The sequence below is a fragment of the Cnephaeus nilssonii genome (genome assembly GCF_951640355.1).
Source record: "Cnephaeus nilssonii genome assembly, chromosome: 2".
In the NCBI taxonomy this organism is placed as follows: Eukaryota; Metazoa; Chordata; class Mammalia; order Chiroptera; family Vespertilionidae; genus Cnephaeus; species Cnephaeus nilssonii.
Window position 1 is genome coordinate 64480787 of NC_137073.1, and position 20339 is coordinate 64501125.

General features: G+C 38.8%; 1 pseudogene across 1 annotated transcript; it reads left to right on the forward strand.

Moving 5' to 3' along the window:
* Positions 1–293: 293 nt before the first annotated feature.
* LOC307113685 (large ribosomal subunit protein eL21-like) lies at positions 294–841 on the forward strand (annotated as a pseudogene). The gene has a single exon. The product of its transcript is annotated as a large ribosomal subunit protein eL21-like (transcript).
* Positions 842–20339: the final 19498 nt, after the last annotated feature.

Sequence of the window (20339 nt, forward strand, 5' to 3'; positions counted from 1 at the left end):
AAAACTTCCCTATTTGGGGAAGAAAAAAGTCACACACGCACAGAGAGTCACAAACAAGAAGGACCCAAAAAGACCCACACCAAGACTCGTTGTAATTACAATGGCAAATGTTAACAACAAACAGAGAACCTTAAAGGCTACAAGAGAGAGAGTGAGTTACCTACAAAATATCTCCCATTAGACTATCAACTGATTTCTCAACAGTAACACATCAGGCCAGAAGGGAATGGAATGAAGTATAAAAGTGATACAACCTTTTGGCCTGAAGCGCCATCTTCCAGTAATTCACCAAAATGACTAACACAAAGGGAGAGAGGAGAGGCACCCGCTATATGTTCTCTAGGCCTTTTAGAAAACATGGAGTTGTTTCTTTGGCCACATACATGTGAATCTACAAGAAAGGTGATATTGTGGACATCCAGGGAATGGGCACTGTTCAAAAAGGAATGCCCCACAAATGTTACCATGGCAAAACTGGAAGAGTCTACAATGTCACCCAGCATGCAGTGGGCATTATTGTGAACGAGCAAGTTAAGGGCAAGATTCTTGCCAAGAGAATTAATGTACGTATTGAGCATATTAAGCACTCTAAGAGCTGAGATAGCTTCCTGAAACATGTGAAGGAAAATGATCAGAAAAAGAAGGAAGCCAAAGAGAAAGGTACCTGGGTTCAAGTGAAGTGTCAGCCTGCTCCACCCAGAGAAGCACACTTTGTGAAAACCAATGGAAAGGAGCCTGATCTGATGGAACCTATTGCCTATGAATTCATGGCATGATAAGTGGGAAAAAAATAAAAAAGACTTCTGTGCTGACAATAATAATAACAATAATAATAATAATAATAATAATAAATAAAAGTGATGGAAAGCAAAGGACTGAATCCAATACTCTATCCAGCAAGGTTATCATTCAAAATTGAAAGAGAAATCAGGAGCTTTGCAGACAAAAAGAGGCTAAGAGAGTTTATCACTACTAAGCCATCAATTCAAGAAATGCTAAAGGGACTGTTGTAAAAAGAAGAACTACAAAGGAAAGAAGGAACACAGGCATAAAGAATAAAAATGGCTACAAACAGATACCTATCAATAATAACATTAAACATAAATGGACTAAATGCTTCAATCAAAAAACATCGAGTGACTGAATAGATAAGAAAATATGACCCATATATATGCTGTCTACAAGAGACCCACCTCAGAACAAGGGACTCACACAGACTTAAAGGAAGGGATGGAAAAATATTTTTCAGGCAAATGGAAATGAAAAAAAAAGCTGGGGTAGCAATACTTATATCTGACAAAATAGACCTCAAAGTGAAGGCCATAACAAGAGATAAAGAAGGCCACTTCATAACACTAAAGGGATCAATACAAGAAAAGGTAAACATATATGCACCCAATGCAGGAGTACTCAAATACATAAAAAAAAAACTTCTGGAAGATGTGAAGGAAAAGATCGACAACAATACAATCACAGTAGGGGACTGTAATACCCCATTGACATCACTGGATAAATCCTCCAGACAAAAAAATCAGCAAAGAAACAGCAATCCTAAATGACTCACTAGATCAGATGGACTTAATCAACATCTTCAGAACATTTTACCCCAAAGCTACAGAATATACATTCTTCTCCAGTGCACATGGGACATTTTCAAAGATAGACCACATTTTGGGACACAGGGAAAGTCTCAAATTCAAGAAGACTGAAATCATATCAAGCATCTTCTCAGATCACAATGGCATAATATTGGAAACAAACTACAATAAAAACTATCACAAAAATGCAAACACTTGAAGGCTAAATAGGATGTTATTAAACAACTAGAGGCCCATTGCATGAAGATTTGTGCAATAGGCCTTCCTTCCCCTGGCTGCTGGCACAGGTTTTCCTTCAGCACCCGGGATCCAGGCCTTCGCTCCGGCAGCAGCGTAGAAGCCAAGCCTCAAGGCTAGGCTTCTCTGCTTTGGCCGCAGTCAGGCTTGGCTTCTCCGCTCCAGCTGCAGTGGAGAAGCCAAGTCTCTTCAGTCTTCAGTCTTCACTCCATGCCTGTGTATGCAAATTAACCCACCATCTTTGTTGGGTTAATTTGCATACTCACTCCTGATTGGCTGGTGGGCATCACAGAGGTATGGTCAATTTGCATATTTTTCTTTTATTAGTGTAGATGATTATGTTACCAAAGAGATCAAAGAAGAAATAGAAATCATCCTGGGGAAAAAATGACAATGAAAACACAACAATTCAAAATCTATGGGACACAGTGAAAGCCGTTCTGAGAGGGAAGTTCATAGCATTACAGGCCTACCTCAAAAAAACAAGAAAAATTGGTAATAAATTACCTAACTATACAACTTAAAGAATTAGAAAGAGAGCAACAAGAAAAGCCCCAAGTAAACAGAAGGAAGGAAATAATAAAGATCAGAGGGGAAATAAATGACATAGAGACCAACAAAAAATCAATAAAACCAAGAGCTGGTTCTTTGAAAGGATAAACAAGATTGATGAACTTCTAGCCAGGCTCACCAAGAAGCAAAGAGAGTGGACCCAAATAAACAAAATCAGAAATGAAAGAGGTGAAGTAACAACAGACCCCACAGAAATACAAAGGATTGTTAAAAAAAAATACCATGAACAACTCTATGCCAACAAACGGGTCAACCTAGAAGAAATGGACATATTCCTAGAAAAATATGACCTTCCAAAACTCAATCAGGAAGAATCAAAAAATCTGAATAGGCCTATAACTATGGAGAAAATTGAAGCAGTCATCAAAAAACTTCCAGCAAACAAAAGCTCTGGACCAGACGGCTTCACAGGGGAGTTTTTCCAAACATTCAAAGAAGAACTAACATCTATCATCCTCAGACTATTCAAAAAAATTCAAGAGGAAGGAATACTTCTAAGCTCTTTCTATGAAGCTAGCATTACCCTAACCCCCAAACCAGATAAAGACACTACAAAGAAAGAAAATTTCAGGCCAATATCTCTGTGAACATAGATGCTAAAATCTGCAACAAAATCCTAGCAAATTGGATCCATAATTACATTAGAAAGATCATACACTATGACCAAGTGGGATTTATTCCGGGGATGAAAGGATGGTACAATATCTGCAAATCAATAAACGTGATACATCACATAAACAAATTGAGAGACAAAAATCACACATAATCATATCAATTGATGCAGAAAAAGCACTTGACAAAATCCAACATCCTTTCTTGATAAAAACTCTCAGCAAATTGGAATAGAGAGATCATACCTCAACATGATAAAAGCCTTATATGACAAACCTACAGCCAACATCATACTCAATGGCAAAAACTAAAACCATTTCCCCTCAGAACAGGAACAAGACAGGGATGCCCACTCTCACCACTCCTGTTCGGCATAGTACTGGAAGTGCTAGCCATAGTGATCAGACAAGAAGAAGAAATAAAAGGCATCCAAATTGGAAAAGAAGAAGTAAAACTGTCATTATTTGCAGATGACGTGGTATTACTAGTATACATAGAAAATCCTAAAGACTCCATCAAAAAACTATCAGACTTAATAAATGAATTCAGCAATATAGCAGGATACAAAATTAACACCCAGAAATCTACGGCTTTTTTATACACCGTAATAAACTCACAGAAAGAGAAACTAAAAAAAAAAAAAATCCCATTTACCATTGCACAAAAAAGTTAAGATACCTAGGAATAAACTTAACTAAGGTGGTAAAAGATCTGTACTCAGAAAACTACAGGACGTTGAAAAAAGAGATAGAAGAAGACAAATAAATGGAAGAATATACCGTGTTCATGGATTGGTAGAATCAACATCATTAAAATGTCCATACTTCCCAAAGCAATCGCAGTGATGGGCAACCTTTTGAGCTTGGTGTGTCAAACTTCGCCAAAAAACTGAGCATAACTCGGGTAGTGTGTCACTTTGAGGAAAAAACTAACTCCAAGACTCCAGTCGCAAATGTTTCATCCACAGGAGCAGCAAATGTTTCATACTCGGCATGCGGCCGCATGTCATCAGAAATGGCTACGCGAGTCAGTGCTGACACGCGTGTCATAGGTTCACCATCACTGAATGTAATCCCCATTAAAATACCAGTGGCATATTTCACAGACCTAGAACAAACTCTCCAAGAATTCATATGGAATAAAAAAAAAAGACCCAGAATAGCTGCAGCAATCTTGAGAAAAAAGAACAAAGTTGGAGGGATCACAATACCAGATATCAAGCTGTATTACAAAGCTACTATTCTCCAAACTGCCTGGTACTGGCACAAGAACAGACATGTAGACCAATGGAATAGAATAAATAACCCAGAAATCAACACAAGCCATTATGCTCAATTAATATTTAACAAAGGAGGCAAGAGCATACAATGGAGGCAAAACAGTCTCTTCAATAAATGATGTTGGGAAAATTGGACAGATACATGCAAAAAAAATGAAACTAGACCACCAATTTACACCATACACAAAAATAAACTTAACATGGATAAAGGACTTAAATGTAAGATGGGAAACTATAAAAATCTTAGAAGAATCCATAGGCAGCAAAATAGCAGATATATGTCGTAGCAATATCTTTATTGATTAAGCTCCTAAAGCAATGGAAACTAAGGAGAAAATAAACAAATGGAACTACATCAAAATAAAAAGCTTCTGCACAGCAAAAGAAACCATCAACAAAACAACAAAAAAGACCACTGCATGGAAGAACATATTTGCCAATGTTATATCTGATAAGGGCCTAATCTCCAAAATTTATAGGGAACTCATACATCTTAACAAAAGGAAGATAAACAATCCAATCAAAAACTGGGCAAAGGACTTAAATAGACAATTTTCAAAAGTGGACATACAGAAGGCCAAGAGACATATAAAAACATGCTCAAAGTCACTAATCATCCAAGAGATGCAAATCAAAACGACAATGAGATACCATCTCACACCTTTCAGAATGCCTCTATCAATAAATCGACAAATGACAAGTGCTGGTGAGGATGTGGAAAAAAAGGAACCTTTGTACACTGCTGATGGCAATGCAGACTGGTGCAGCCACTGTGGAAAACAGTATAGAGTTTCCTCAAATAATTAAAAATGGAACTCCCATTTGACCCAATAATCCCACTTCTAGGAATATATCCCAAGAAACCAGAAACACCAATCAGAAAGGACATATGCACCCCTATGTTCATAGCAGCACAATTTATAATAGCTAAGATTTGGAAACAGCCTAAGTGCCCATTAGCAGATGAGTGGATTAAAAACAGTGGTACATCTACACAATGGAATACTATGCTGCTGTAAAAAAGAAAGAACTCTTGCCAAAACCGGTTTGGCTCAGTGGATAGAGCGTCGGCCTGCAGATTGAAAGATCCCGGGTTCGATTCCGGTCAAGGGCACGTACCTTGGCTGCGGGCACATCCCCAGTAGGGGGTGTGCAGGAGGCAGCTGATCGATGTTTCTCTCTCATCGATGTTTCTAACTCTCTATCCCTCTCCCTTCCTCTCTGTGAAAAATCAATAAAATATATTTTTTTTAAAAAAAGAAAGAACTCTTACCCTTCACAACAGTGTGGATGGACATGGAGGGCATTATGCTAAGCAAAATAAGCCAGTAGGAGAAAGATAAATATCACATGATCTCACTCATTTGTGGAATATAATGAACAATATAAACTGATGAACAAAAATAGATCAGAGACAGAGAAGCATTGAACAGACCATCAAACTTCAGAGGGAAGGAGGGTAGGATATTAAGAGATCAATCAAAGGACTTGTATGCATGCATACAAGCATAGCCAATGGACACAGACACTAGGGGGATTAGGACATGTGCTGGGGGTGGGGGTGGGGGTGGCTGGGAAGAGGTCAATGGAAGAAAAAGGAGACATATGTAACGCTATATGTAATACTTTAGCTAATAAAGAATTTAAATAAATAAATAAATATCACAGCATAGCCCTAGCTGGTTTGCTAAGTGGGTAGAACATCAGCCTGTGGACTGAAAGGTCCCGGGTTCGATTCTGGTCAAGGGCACATGCCCAGGTTGCAGACTCCATCCCCAGTAGGGGTTGTGCAGGAAGCAGCCAATCAATGATTCTCATCATTGATGTTTCTATCTCTCTCTCTCCCTCTCCCTTCTTCACTGAAATCAATAAAAATATATTTTTAAAAAATCACAGCATAAGCAGAATATTTCCATAGAGATAATTGAAAGCATCTATGTACACTATTCTTAGGATGGTAGAAATTTCTGATTTGTGTCACAATGATTTAAAAAATTAAAAAGCATGCAGGAGGCAGCCAATCAATGATTCTCTCTCATCATTCATGTTTCTATCTCTCTCTCCCTCTCCCTTCCTCTCTGAAATCAATAAAAACATATATTTTTAAAAAGCTATATGGGCTTTTTACTCTGAATTTCACAGTTTATTAAAACATGGAGGCCAAAAAATACTTCTTTATCACTTATTTGGTCCTTTAGAAAATTCCTATAGAAAAATAAAGTTTAGCCCTAACCGATTTGGCTCAGTGGATAGAGGGTCAGCCTGCGGACTCAGGGGTCCCAGGTTCGATTCCGGTCAAGGGCATGTACCTTGGTTGCGGGCACATACCCAGTAGGGGGTGTGCAGGAGGCAGCTGATCGATGTTTCTAACTTTCTATCCCTCTCCCTTTCTCTCTGTAAAAAAAAATCAATAAAATATATATTTAAAAAAAAAGAAAAAAGAAAAATAAAGTTTAGAAGTCAAAACAAAATAAATATGTTTTAAAACTTCCTTTGATTACACACAATAGTAAAACATTACTTCAAGGCAGCTATTCTCAACCTTGGATACAATTACTCCTGTCCATGCCACACTCCAAACAAATTAATTTTAATTAGAATTTATGCATATAAGAACCAGGCATCAGTATACTTAAGGGTCCCAAGTGATTCTGATATGTGTTAAAAGTTGCAAACAATTGCTTTACAGTGTATTCCCAAACAGCTGGCAAGAACAGACAAGAATACATTTAAGAATATTTGCTATGATTTAATTCAGAGGGAAAAGCTGTACAACGTACCAAAGTCATTCCCAGACTTTCCAGATGGCAAGAGGTCCTCAAAGTAAGAAGATTCAAGGTAAAGATTATTTCAAGGTTGTGGCTATAAAGACTTTTTTAAAATATATTTTTATTGATTTCTGAGAGGAAGGGAGAAGGAGAGATAAAAACATCAATGATGAGAGAGAATCATTGGTCAGCTGCCTCCTGCACGCCCCACACCAGGGTCGAGTCCGCAACCTGGGCATGTGCCCTGAGTGGGAATCAAACCATAACTTCTTGGTTCATAGGTTGATGTTCAACTGCTGAGCCACGCTGGCTGGGCTGCCAATTCTTTATACTCCTCAGATTGAGAGGTAGAGTCTACATCCCAACCCCTTGAATCTTGTTACTGTTTTGACCATCAGAGTAGGACAGAAGTGATGCAATGTGACTTCCAAGGCCAATTATTGTGCCTGTCAATAACAGAATGCTCAAAAACATGAATTGACTGAGTGGATAAATAAAGAACCTACCTGCTGTAGAAGTAGGGCAAAAGATTACTTTAAATATTAATAATTGTATATAGTCACATAACCACTTTTTGGAGATTTACTTTGTGCTAGGAAGTGTGTTAAGTGCTTTTACACATGCATTATAATTGTATTTTATTATGATCATATAAAATAAATAATATAATCTGCACTTTATCAATGATCACAGAGAGATTAAATAATCCTATATAATAAAAGGGTAATATGCAAATCAACCGAACGGCAGAACAACCAGTCGCTATGATGCGCACTGACCACCAGGGGACAGACATTCAATGCAGGAGCTTCCCCCTGGTGATCACTGTGCTCCCACAGGGGGAGCACCACTCAGCCAGAAGCCCTGAGCCGGGCTCATGGCTGGCAAGAGCAGCAGCCATGGCGGGAGCCTTTCCCACCTCCACAGCAGCGCTAAGCCGTCAGTCCAACATCCCCCAAGGGCTCCCAACTGTGAGAGGGCACAGACCAGGCTGAGGGACTCCCCCTCCAGTGCATGAGTTTCGTGCACTGGGCCTCTAGTGTGATTATAATCATACTGTTAGTAAGTGGCTAAATGGGTATCCAAACCTGGGTGCCTCTAATTCCAGTAGTTTCTTTCCTTTTTTTCTTCCTTCTTCCTCTACTTTATTTTTAACTTTCTTTAGTTAGTCATATAAATGGTCCAAAAAACCCAGAAACAGTACAAAAGAGTGTATAGTGAAAAGTACATTTCCCTCTCACTTCTGATCCTAGTCTCCCACTCCCCTTCTCAAAGAAAAGTACTGCTACTAGCTTCCTGTGTATTGTTCTAAATACATCCTTGGCACATACAAATATATGTGAGTGTCCTTTTTACACAAACAGTAGTATTTTAAACATAATAATTCAACATTTTTCATGTAGTCATTTGTCTACAAAATCTTTAAACCATATATGAATTCCCATCCATGCACACACACACACACACACACACACATGCACACGTGCGTTAAAAACGGAGAAATCTCAAAGTACTATGAGGCAGTCTATTTGATAAATAAAACATCCATGTGGTCAAAACAAACCAAATATTTTATTCCTCCACTTTCTTTCAATTATATTTCTTAAATATCAGTTCTAACCCTGTCACACTTTAGTATTATGTTCATCAGGCATATAAAAAATATGTGATATAACTTAAGCAATAATATTAAAGATCTATTCAAAGTACAGACTCCTATAGAATCTTGAACAAAGGACAAAGGGCAGAGGTTTAGGTCTGACACTATTCACTGATTTTTAACTAACCACTAGGGAAAAAATACTAGAAATATACAAAGAAAATATATAGACATTTTCCACAATTATAAAATATTTCTTCTTAAACATTCTGAACCTATAGCCAATTACCATATAGGAAAACATTATCTTGGCTACTCCTTATACTGAGGTTGCTTCGATCTATTATTGATGCAAAATAAAACTTAAGTAGAAGTTTTCTGAAGAGGTAGCAGAAAAGTTTTATTAGTATAAAAGAAAATATAAATTTTATAAAAGATAAAAGAAACATTTTTGCAATATGAAAGATTAATTCAGTACTTCAAGAATCACTCTCCTGAAATAAGCATTTATGTTAAAAAATATGAGCAACTTATCAAACTGCATCTTTCAGTATAAATTTCACTGATAAATGTCATGAGGAATAAAACTATCAATTAATAAAATCTGTCTTTCCTTTAGTAGTAAGAGAAAAATGACCCAAATGTTTGGTTATAAATTTTTTATCATACATGGGTAGATTATACATCAAAATGACACCTAAGTAATATATATACATGAATAATTCACATTTGTCTTCATTTGAATTTCCCCCAGAAGCATACTTTGTGCAAAAATTCTAGTTGATTTGGGAGGAGATTTCAGAAAACACTGTGGTAGGTGGAATGGAAAGTCAGTGAAGGGGGTTTCATCAAGACCGTTAACACTGTGGGCAACCCGACTTGATACCCAAGGAGGATTCTGACAGTTGTTATGGAATATGCCCAAACGTGGAATGAGGGAGCTGGGGTATTTATCCACTGTCATTGGTGAAGGGCTGCTCCCAAAGGTGTTGATTCGTGGACACTTCTAATAGGCAAGGGTGCTCAGGCCAGAGAAAGCCCTCAGAGAGTGGCAAGATCTTGACACCACAGAGGTGGGACCTGCAGGCATACGGACAGCCTCTGCTAAGTTTTAGACCAGTGGTAGGCACACATTATCTGTAAAAGTCCAGAGAGTAAATAGTTCAGGCTTTGCGGGCCATTACAATCTCTACTGCGACGGCTCAACTGCAGTTTTAGCACAAAAGCAGCCATACACAAAACATAAACAAATGAGCATGGCTGTGTCTCCATAAAACTTTGTTTATGGGCACTGAAATTTGAGTTTCATATAATTTTCATGTGTTACAAAATGTCACTCTTCTTTTGATTTTTTTCAAGCACTCTAAAGTGAAAAAAAAAAAAACCACAAAACTATTCTTAGTTTGCAGACATACAAAAACAGATGGTAGCACTAGCTGGTTTGGCTCAGCGGATAAAGCATCGGCCTGCAGACTGAAGGGTCCTGGGTTTGAGTCTAGTCAAGGGCACATCCCCACTGGTGGGTGTGCAGGAGGCAGCTGATCATTGATGTTTCTCTCTCTCCCTCTCCCTTTCTCTCTGAAATCAATAAAAATATATTTATAAAAAAAAAAAAAAACAGATAGTAGGCTGTGTTTGGCCCACTGGCCATAATTTGCTAACCCTGTTTTAGATTATGAAAATATTTACCAAATATTTATAAAATCCCATGGAAGATAATCCTCAATTTGCAAGAATCCTATCTAATAAAGAGGAAATATGCAAATTGACCATCACGCTGTAACAAGATGGCTGCGCCCAGAGCAGAGGCAGGGATTCTGTAACACAAGATGGCTACACCCACAGCAAAGGCAGGGATCCCTAACACAAGATGGCTGCACCCACAGCAGAGGCCAAGTTCCTGTAAAGAGCCTTAAAGAGCAATCAGCAGGGACCTGAGGCTGCGTAGCACTGGGCCGGGTCAGGGGACCTGAGGCTGCGCCCCCCACCCTGGCGCCAGGCTGGGGACCTCAGGTCACACACCCAGCCCCAGCGCTGGGCCAGGGGACCTGAGGCCGCGCCCCCGCCTTGGCGGGCTTGACAGGGGACCTCAGGCCACACCCCCTGGCCCGGGCCATGCGACCTCAGGCCGCACCCCCCGGTGCCAGGCCAGGCAACCTGAGGCCGCGCCCCCACCCGGCGGGGCTTGATGGGGGTGGGGCTGGCCGGGTCTGGACCTAGCCTAATGGGGGTGGGGCCGGCTGGGTCTGGGTCTCACACGATTTCGAGGCACATGTGGGTGGGCGGGGACCTGACTCTGGTTCCCGTGGCGTGCCCCAGACTCTGACAGGAGGAAGATTTTCATATACATTTTACTAATTTTCTTTCATCTCTGACACTTCTATTATAAAGAAAGGGCAAATAGCAATATTAAAATATTTCCTCTAATTAATTCCCTTTTAATGGTGCATGAATTTCGTGCACTGGGTCACTAGTATCCTATAATATTTAATAACCAATCTAACACAAAAACTCCCTAGTGTTTTGAAATAGTTTATTTCCATTTTAATCCACTGATCTATGCTAGAGTTACTAATGAGTTATTAAATCACGTGAAAAGGTATATGAAAATGCAAGTGATACAAATTATCTCAGACTTGATAAAAACCTGATAGAGTTCATCTCATTAACCTGGTCTTTTAAGTCAGAGTAATATATCTCATGACTATCCCCCCAAAATGCATGAATTACTATATCACAGACAATTTTTCATCAGTCTTAAATGCATTGTGTTAATCTGCATATTTAAATTAACTGTAAGTCTACATAATGCAAACTAAGGACCTACAGAATGTCACTTTACAGAATGGACTTAAATAAACTGGTTGAAAGATGGGGCTCATCCTGGTATAAGTTTGCATAACAACATTATTTTTTTTTTAGACTGTAAATTTATTTGGAATTGGCTTATAGGATACAAAAGTGATTTTCAACCTTTTTCATCTCATGGCACACAAACCAATTACTAAAATTCTGTGGCACACCAAAAAAAATATTTTTGCCAATCTGACAAAAAAAAGATATAAATTTGATTGATTTACAAAAAAAAATCACAATTACCTACACTTTTTGCTCTAAAGTGATTTAAAAAAAAAAAAATCAGGTGCCTATACTTGTATATAAGGATTTCTGCTACTTTTTTTCCCCTGCTACTGAGAATTAACCAATCAGACACAACCTTATTATGCAGTGCGACCAATAAGATGCAACTCTATTACATGACCTATATATTTATGGTTCAAGACAAGGCATTCACACCAGACAGCTACTATTATATTGGCTGTTGTCATTTTCTTTTCTTTTCTTTTCTTTTCTTTTCTTTTCTTTTCTTTTCTTTTCTTTTTCTTTTTTTTTACAATCTAAGGGAAAAGAGGTTAGTGCCCCTAACTAAATAGGCACTGCATATTTTAAAAATTCCTGCAGCACACTGGTTGAAAATCGATGGACTAGAAGGAAGAAATGTAGATTATAGAGGGGCATAAAGTCTCCTCAAATACCCTTCTTTGCCAACACTACAACAGACAATAGTCAGAGAACCTAAGTGCAGACCTTCCAAGTGTAAACCTTGCGTTACCCATCTGAGCTCTCTGATCATCATTCATTCAATGAACACCAACTGAAACTACACAGAAAGCACCTTCCTAGATATGGAAATAGTCATGCTCTGTCTTCTGAAAATCCAAAATTTAGTGGACAAATCACAATAATTCACATGCTCAATTATATGTGTACACAGTGTGGTGTGGGATCCCAGAAAAGACAATGACTAACAAGCTCCATACTTAATACTTCAGCTAATTTTTAAAGAATAATCATAGCATTTATCCTGCAGACAATAAAGAGATAAGAGGTCTCTGAGACAGAGTGTGACATGAGCTAAAGCACAGGCAGCAAGGGTGAGATGAGGAATCAGACAGAGAGACATGTCTAGGCTAACATTGGCTGGACTTCCCCAATGAGATCTGGAATGAATGGGGCAGTAGTCAGTGAGGACTTAGACTACTAGGTTGGTGGATTGCACTATTGTGTTAATGTTGATCTTGATATACTGTATTATATAGGAGGAAAAGAAGTTCATAACAGTTTGGATTTTAACAACGTGTGTTTAAGATACCCACAATGTATCCAGAATACTCATAGTAATAGCCTAACACTAAAAGAAATGTCTGGGCTACACAGTTAGATTTAGGAGTCTCTAATCTTTAGAGAGCTGTGTGGGAAAATAGAAGAGGCTGAAGACAAAATCCTGGCAAACACAAAAATGTTCCTGTTAGTAAATGGAGATAGTGAGGCACCTTAAAGCAATCATGAATGCACAGAGAGGCTCCAAGAGGTTCTGTCAAAAATTATTTATTTGTTGAGTCAGCAAAAATTTATCAAATACCTCCTAGGTACCAAGCCCAGTGCTAGGCAATAGGTTTGCAGCAAAGAACCAGATAGATACATTTTATGACTAATAGAATGTATAGTCTATGGACACAGATGTTTAACAAGTAAACAAAGAAATAAAATAATTTTAGACTGTTCCAAGTAGTACAAAAAAATGAGTAAAGGATTATGATAAAGAGAATAACAAGGACCCTATTAGAATTTTTTTTAAATCCTCACTAGAGGATATTCTTCCATTGATTTTCAGAGAGAGTGGAAGGGAGAGGGAGAGACAGAGAGAGAAAAACATCGATGTGGTTGCCTCCAGCATGAGCCCCACCCAGGGCCAGGAATCAAGCCTGCAACCAAGGTACATGTCCTTGACCAGAATCAAAACTAACAGCCCTTCAATCCACAGGCCAACACTCTATCCACTGAGCCAAACCAACTAGGGCTCCTTCTTGCATTTTTAAAAAGAAAATTTTTATATTAAACATACACATGCATGCACACATATACATCCGTAGCTCAATCTTTTAAAGAAATGTGCCCTTTTAAAGAAAAAAATATTTTAAATTTTATTGAACATAGACAAGTCTAACTTCTTTTGGGAAAAGAATCTTCTTTTGTATTGAGAAGTAGGTGGCATGCATATGAGCATAACCAATGGACACAGACAGTAGGGGGGTGAGAGAATGTACTGGGGGGATGGGAGTGGCCAGGGAGAGGTCAATGGGGGGAAAAGGAGACTCATGTAATACTTTAAACAATAAAGAATTTAAATTTAAGAAAAACTAGGTGGCAGTTTTATTTGTGTAATGCTCTCAAAAAATAAATCAAGTATAAATATTAAAAACTTACTCAAAATTGAAACTCTGTCATATAACTATAGGAAGCCTACTGTAGAGAAACATGTCTTTGTTTTATATGTACCAGTTAATTACATTAATATTTGAGATACTTTTACTTACTTAATGGTATTTATTAGAAAATGTAAAGCAATTCAATGTTTCTTGGAAAATGTCTCAAGAGGGAATTTGAAAAGTTGGCATTTGACCAGCAGATGGCGCTAAATTCCCAAAAATCTTTTTGCCAGGCAAAGAAAACCGGTTTCAGAAGTTAACTTAGAGCTGAAAGTCCATTGCTTACTGACTTTTGTTCCTGAAGCCATCTTGAAGAATCATGGGAAATTATTTCCTACAGGTCAAGACTCCTTTATGTGATCCCACCAGACTTGTTTTGCTGTTCCTATTTTAATCTATCCAGGAGAAAAAATATTTTTTAATGCTAGATCTTACCACATAAGTTCATTTAAAGTTAGGCCATATAAAAAATATTAAAGTTATTCCCAGCTTTCAAATATTAGTTATTTAAAATCCGAAGAAACATTGTAGAAACTGATTCAAACCAGCTTTTTCAGTACCATTAAGATTTGTAGTAGAGAATGGAAATATTTTATATGTATTAATGAGACATGGAAATTCTATTCTTAAGGACTGCATATCTGCTTCTTTTCAAAGGAGTTTAACCTTCATATGTATTTTATGAAGGTTTTTGCCACTTTTCAGTGTTCCATTGTGTGTTTTAAAATCTGTCCTACACATAGCTGGATGATACTATTAGATTTTGAGTCTTCGTTGTTTATCTCATTAAAATAATTCAAGTTCCAACATTCCATTCTTTTATATATGTATATATATTTTTTAAGTTGACTTCAGCCAGGAAGGGAGATGGGGAGAGAGATAGAAACATCAATGATGAGAGAGAATCATTGATTGGCTGCCTCCCACACTGGGGATTGAGCCCACAACCCAGGCTTGTGCCTTGACTAGGAATTAAATGGTGACCTCCTGGTTCATAGGTCGATGCTCAACCACCAAGCTATGCTGGCAGGGCTGTAGGTGTCATTTTTATCTATGTCATATCAGCGAGGAAAGTGGAGCACAGAGAGGTTAAACCATATGCCCAAGGTCTCACAGTTAGAAAGGGATAGAGCCAGGACTCCAGAGCACCACACTTTATCACACCAGTAGCCTCTCAAATGGGGTATAACATTTGAAGAAGACACGTGGGGAAGAGTCCACAAACAACAGGTAAAGCAGAAGAGAGAAAAAATAATATAAGCAATGAATTGTAGTGGGTATGAGTATGGGTGTGGGTGTGTGTGCGAGCTTCTCTCTCCCCCTTTCTCTCTCTCTCCCTTTCTAATTCTCTCTCCCTCTCTCCCTCTTTCTTTCCCTCTCTCCCTCCTCACCCTCTCTCCCCCACTCCCCTTCTCCCTCTCTGTTGGGAGTATAAATGGGTACAACTTCTTAGGGAGGAAATGTAGTAATGTCTATCAAACTTACAACTGCACATATCTTGTCCTACAATACCACTACTGTGAATTTATTCTATGGGTATGCATGTACTAAAGCAAAACAAGCTCTATATAAGTTTACTCATTACAATATTGTTGTAAATGCAAACAATCAGAAACAACCCAATGTCCTTCATTAATTATGGTACATCAATATAATGGAAAACAGTGGTACAATGAAAAAGAATTAGCTCTCTATGTAGTGATAGGAAAGATAGCACTACTATGTGTGTGTGTGTGTGTGTGTGTGTGTGTATACACACATACATATACACATACACACACGTATATATTATAGTGAAAAAAGTTAAGGTACAGAACAATGTATGTAATACATTAAATTTGGTGTGAACAAAACAAAAGAGTAAAGTAAAAGTCAGTACTCATATTGCTTATATGTGCATGAGGAAATCTGAGAGGGTACATAAGAAAATAATAACCGTGGTTACTTGGTGGGAGGAAGGATAAGAACTGAGGAGCCAGGATATTAAGGAGACTCAATAGTCCATGATTTTATACTTCTGTTGAAATATGTATCTTTATCATCGACTCAAAAACCAATTTTAAAAATGCCTCATTAGACATTTTTGTTTTTTTCAAAGTCATTCCTTCACCAAGCATCCCCTTCCCTTTCCTCCCTCTCTAAAGGGACCAGCAAGCTGGCTCCTCACTCCTCCTACTATTCCCCAGAATCTTTCATTCCATTCTCCTCATAAATACCTCAAAATCTGGCCCTATCCTAAATTCTACCTCCAAACCTACCTAGCAACTCTTTAGGGAAATCACCAAAACAAGAGCCTTACATGAAAAGCAATTCTCCCTTATGGGGGTGGAGGGTGGGGAGGAAGGACTATTCTTAAGTAGTTTATTGAAATTTTTTTCTAAATACCTATATTCTTTGCCTAAGAGAAACTCCAGGTGGGATTTCCGCCATCTCACGAAGTTCTCATTTACCCACTCACTAGTGGTGCCCCTCTTCCCCCACATAGAGCATTGTCCACTCTGTGGCCATCTCCTGCTCTTCATTCGGGCGGGTCCTGAAATGCACGGGCCACCATCCCTCTTATCTAACATTGAACTAAGCTATATCCATGTGTAAATAGGCCAAAGGCTCTGCCCAAATTTGGAGAAACATTAAAGAATTAGTCAAAATTGAGGGCTTTTGGCTCAAATTCAAAATGAGAAGGATAAACAAACCCTGTCCGAATGGAATCTAGTTCTCATACATTTTCCTGCCTTTCTAATTAAAGCCAAATGTTTGAATATTTCCCAAATTACCTCTGGTGAAATGCACTGCACTGTTTTGCCTTTCAAAAGCAGATGAACTTATATTTGCATTGTTAATAGACTTATTCAGTGCATTCTAGTTTTTCAGTCTGTTTGTCACATGGTACTGTGAATCTGTACCGTGGTGGGCCTGATGAGCTCCAGTCTTTGACAGACTGATGGACACATCTGCTCCCTGGGCCACATGTGCATAAAAAAAAATTATGGGAGTCCCCAGTTGATCAGAATACTATCTCACGCAGCTTTTTGTCATTATTTTTATCCCTGCCATGAATACAGGGAAGCCAGGGAAAAGGAATCCGTGATATTAGGGAAGAGTTAACCTCAACAGTGGTGAAGCCTCCACTTCACCATGTTTCAAAATAATACTAATAATCCCAAATACTGCAGTGGAGAATTTCAGAACCCACTGTAAGTGTTTTCTCATCTGATTTCCACAATTTGAGACGGATATGTTATTTCCATTCTGTGAGGAAATGGAGATTCAGAGATGATAACTGAATCTCCCCAGATCCCAGAGCTAAGAAACAAGCCTGTGAGTTGCCTAAATTAGGCTTATCTTCAATGATCTCAGAAAATGTCTGTGATTATTAAGCTTAATAACTCTATTGGTAATGGGCATTTCCAAATTCAAATTAGTTTAAAATTTCATGAGGCTATCTAATGCCTCGAGAATGGTGGGAATTCCAGAAAATAAGAGCTAAAAAGGTTAATTTATTCTGATAGAAGGATGATTCATTCAAGGTAAGATTACCTGTCTCTCATTAACCTAGTCCATTATTCAGTTCTTAACAAGGATATGGCTAGCAGAAATGTCACTCAGAAAGAATTCAGCTGAGAAAGTTTAAAGAGAGTATCACTCTGGGAATAATCATCATTATATGTGTTAGCCATAGGGAATGCTTAAAATCATCTTCAGATTTAAGCTAAATATGAAGAACCTAAAATACATCTTTATTCAAATCTCTGTTAAGGGGATTATGAGACATAAGATTAACAAGTGCATTTTGACATCTACTAAATTTTTTTAATGTATCTCAAAGGTCTAAAAGGAAACTGTTTATTTTTTTAAAATCAATACCAATCCTGCTTATTACATTCAAAGCCTTTCTGATAAAAAGTTAAACACTGTTACTGAGCTATGTTCTTGGCTGAGCAATCCTATATAATAAAGAGCTAATATGCTAACGGTCGTGATGCCCTCACCCATAACGACCGATCAGCAGGAGGCTGCATGTGCAGCAGGCACGTGCAGTTAGGCAATGCTGCGTGCGCAGCAAGGCATGCGCGGGTGGGCGGGGACATAACGTTGTGTCCCCCGCTGGCAGGACTTGACAGGGGTGGGGCCAGGCAGGTCTGGTTCTCACCCAATGGCAGTCAGACATCTCCCAAGGGGTCCCAGATTGCGAGAGGGTGCAGGCTAGGCTGAGGGACCCCTCCCCCGTGCACAAATTTCGTGCACCGGGCTCCTAGTGATTTAATAATAGGCATACTAGTAACTCCTCTCCTTCACTCTGATAGCCATTTTATACCTACCATATTCCAATAGGAAGCCAGACAAAACAACTAAAATATTATTCATTAATAGTACTTCTAATGCTGCTTTAACTTCCCCTAACTTAAAATCTTAGACACTGAAGAGATCTGGTTTGCCATATTCTGTGAGTAAGTGTGTGGATTATTTCTTTTCATTGTAGGCTACAGTATCAAATAAGAATGAAGGATATTATTTAGTTTAGTTTTAAGCTATAATAATAGACTGTTCATAGGGATTTTTCCTGCTGCCTTGGAATTGGCTATTATGACTAAAAAATGATGACAAAAAAGGCATGATATGTCCATGCTTTTAAAAACCTAGCCAACCATTTGGGCCAAAAGCCTTCCTGAGGACTTATTCGGAGGCAGGAGAACCACTTCTGCTACTCCCAACCAACATCTCAGCCCTGGGTGGGCAGAAAAATATTTCTTCTCAACCCACCAGATGCCAACTGAAGGCAGAGTCTCAGTGGAATACGCAATGTGAGTGCTGGCAAGGAGAACAGATGCACAGTCTGCCACCGAGCTGAATACTTGCAGAGTCAGGGACCCAGAGACCAGCCCAAAGCTTGCCTTCATAGTGCAGCAAGCCCTATGAGGGTGTCAGGGCAGAATTTGACTTGTGTCCCTGGGAATTTGGGAGCTAATCTGAACACCAAGGATTGTGCCTGTTTATTTTCTGAGATTTTAAAGGAGGAGCACTTGCTGGCTAAGCCAAGGAACGTGGGACAAAAAGAGACCACGCTATAGGATTTTAAGAAGGAGGTGAAGAAAACCGCTAACCCATTCCTGGTTTCCTAATCTACCAGAGGATGCAGAGGAGGACTTCCATGTTTGACTTGATATGAAGGAATATGGAGAAGAGAGGAGAAAGCCTGGGGTACCCGACAGCTGCTTCTTAAGGGGATTGGGATGTAGACCAAAGGCAGACGAAAGACATGAGTGTCCGAAGTTATGTGGTGGACCAAAAAAATTGCAGGAAGTTATGAGGAGCCCACCATATCCTCTGTGACCCCCAGAGCAGCAACAGAATCGTGTACGGTCCTGTGGGGAGAGGTACTTCCTCATCTCCAATAAGCAACCCCTGCCATCTCTCATATTTTTCCTCAACCAAGGGCTTAGATGCTAGTTGAGGGAATTGAGAGGATTACGTTTGAATCATATTTCAGATTGGATTTTTACACTGGAGTGAAATTAGTTTGGTTTTGCTTTGTTTTTTTAATAACTGAAAGTGATGAGAAAGTTATGGAATGTGCCCAATAAATTATCTTGGGATGTTCTATAAAGCACTATTGGGAATTTTAATCAGAAAAAATAAAAACATTATTGTGTTAATACACACCAAGTAGAGTCTACTCAATAAAACCCTTTACACTAAAATGTTGGCTTTCTAAGGCAGGCTAGAAGAGGTGGGAGGAAAGGGTTACACGCCATTCAAACCTAGTTGTGTCCTGACATAAACTCTGTTAACTTTATTATGTCACTATTTCTTAGTCTTCGTTATACAAATAAAAGTATTTTCTTTGTATTAAAAAAAAAAGAATTATTCACCTCAACCTTTCAACATTCATTCATTCCATTTCTTTTTCTTTTAATGTTCAATGACCTCTGAACTTTTCATTGGCCTCCTTCCCCCACACACAAGGAATGCCCCACTTCTGTTGCCTCTAACGCCTGAGAACTTTGCTGTCCTTGACCTCAGACACCACTTTGCCATCCACAATCCTGCTGGTGGTGGTCTTCTGGATGGATTGTACGGCGTGGCTGCTGTCCAGGGCATCACCAAGATTAAAGTCATCCCTTTCTTCCAGCAGGTGGCGGTAGGTGGCAGCTCAGCCTCTAGCTTCACCTTGGTGTTCAGCAGGGCCTTCCACTCCTGAGCCATTCCTTCATTTCAATCTCTCTCTAGCCAATATCCTCAATTTACTTTGCCATGTCTTTCTACTTAACTGATAAAAACTTCCTTCTCCACTCCTAGCACCGAGGGCTGTAGGAGAAAATACTGTAACTGTTCAGGTTGGTGTCTCAACTGATTTTCAGTTTCTGTTCTCAGATCTTCCATATCACCCAGAAATCTTTCTGG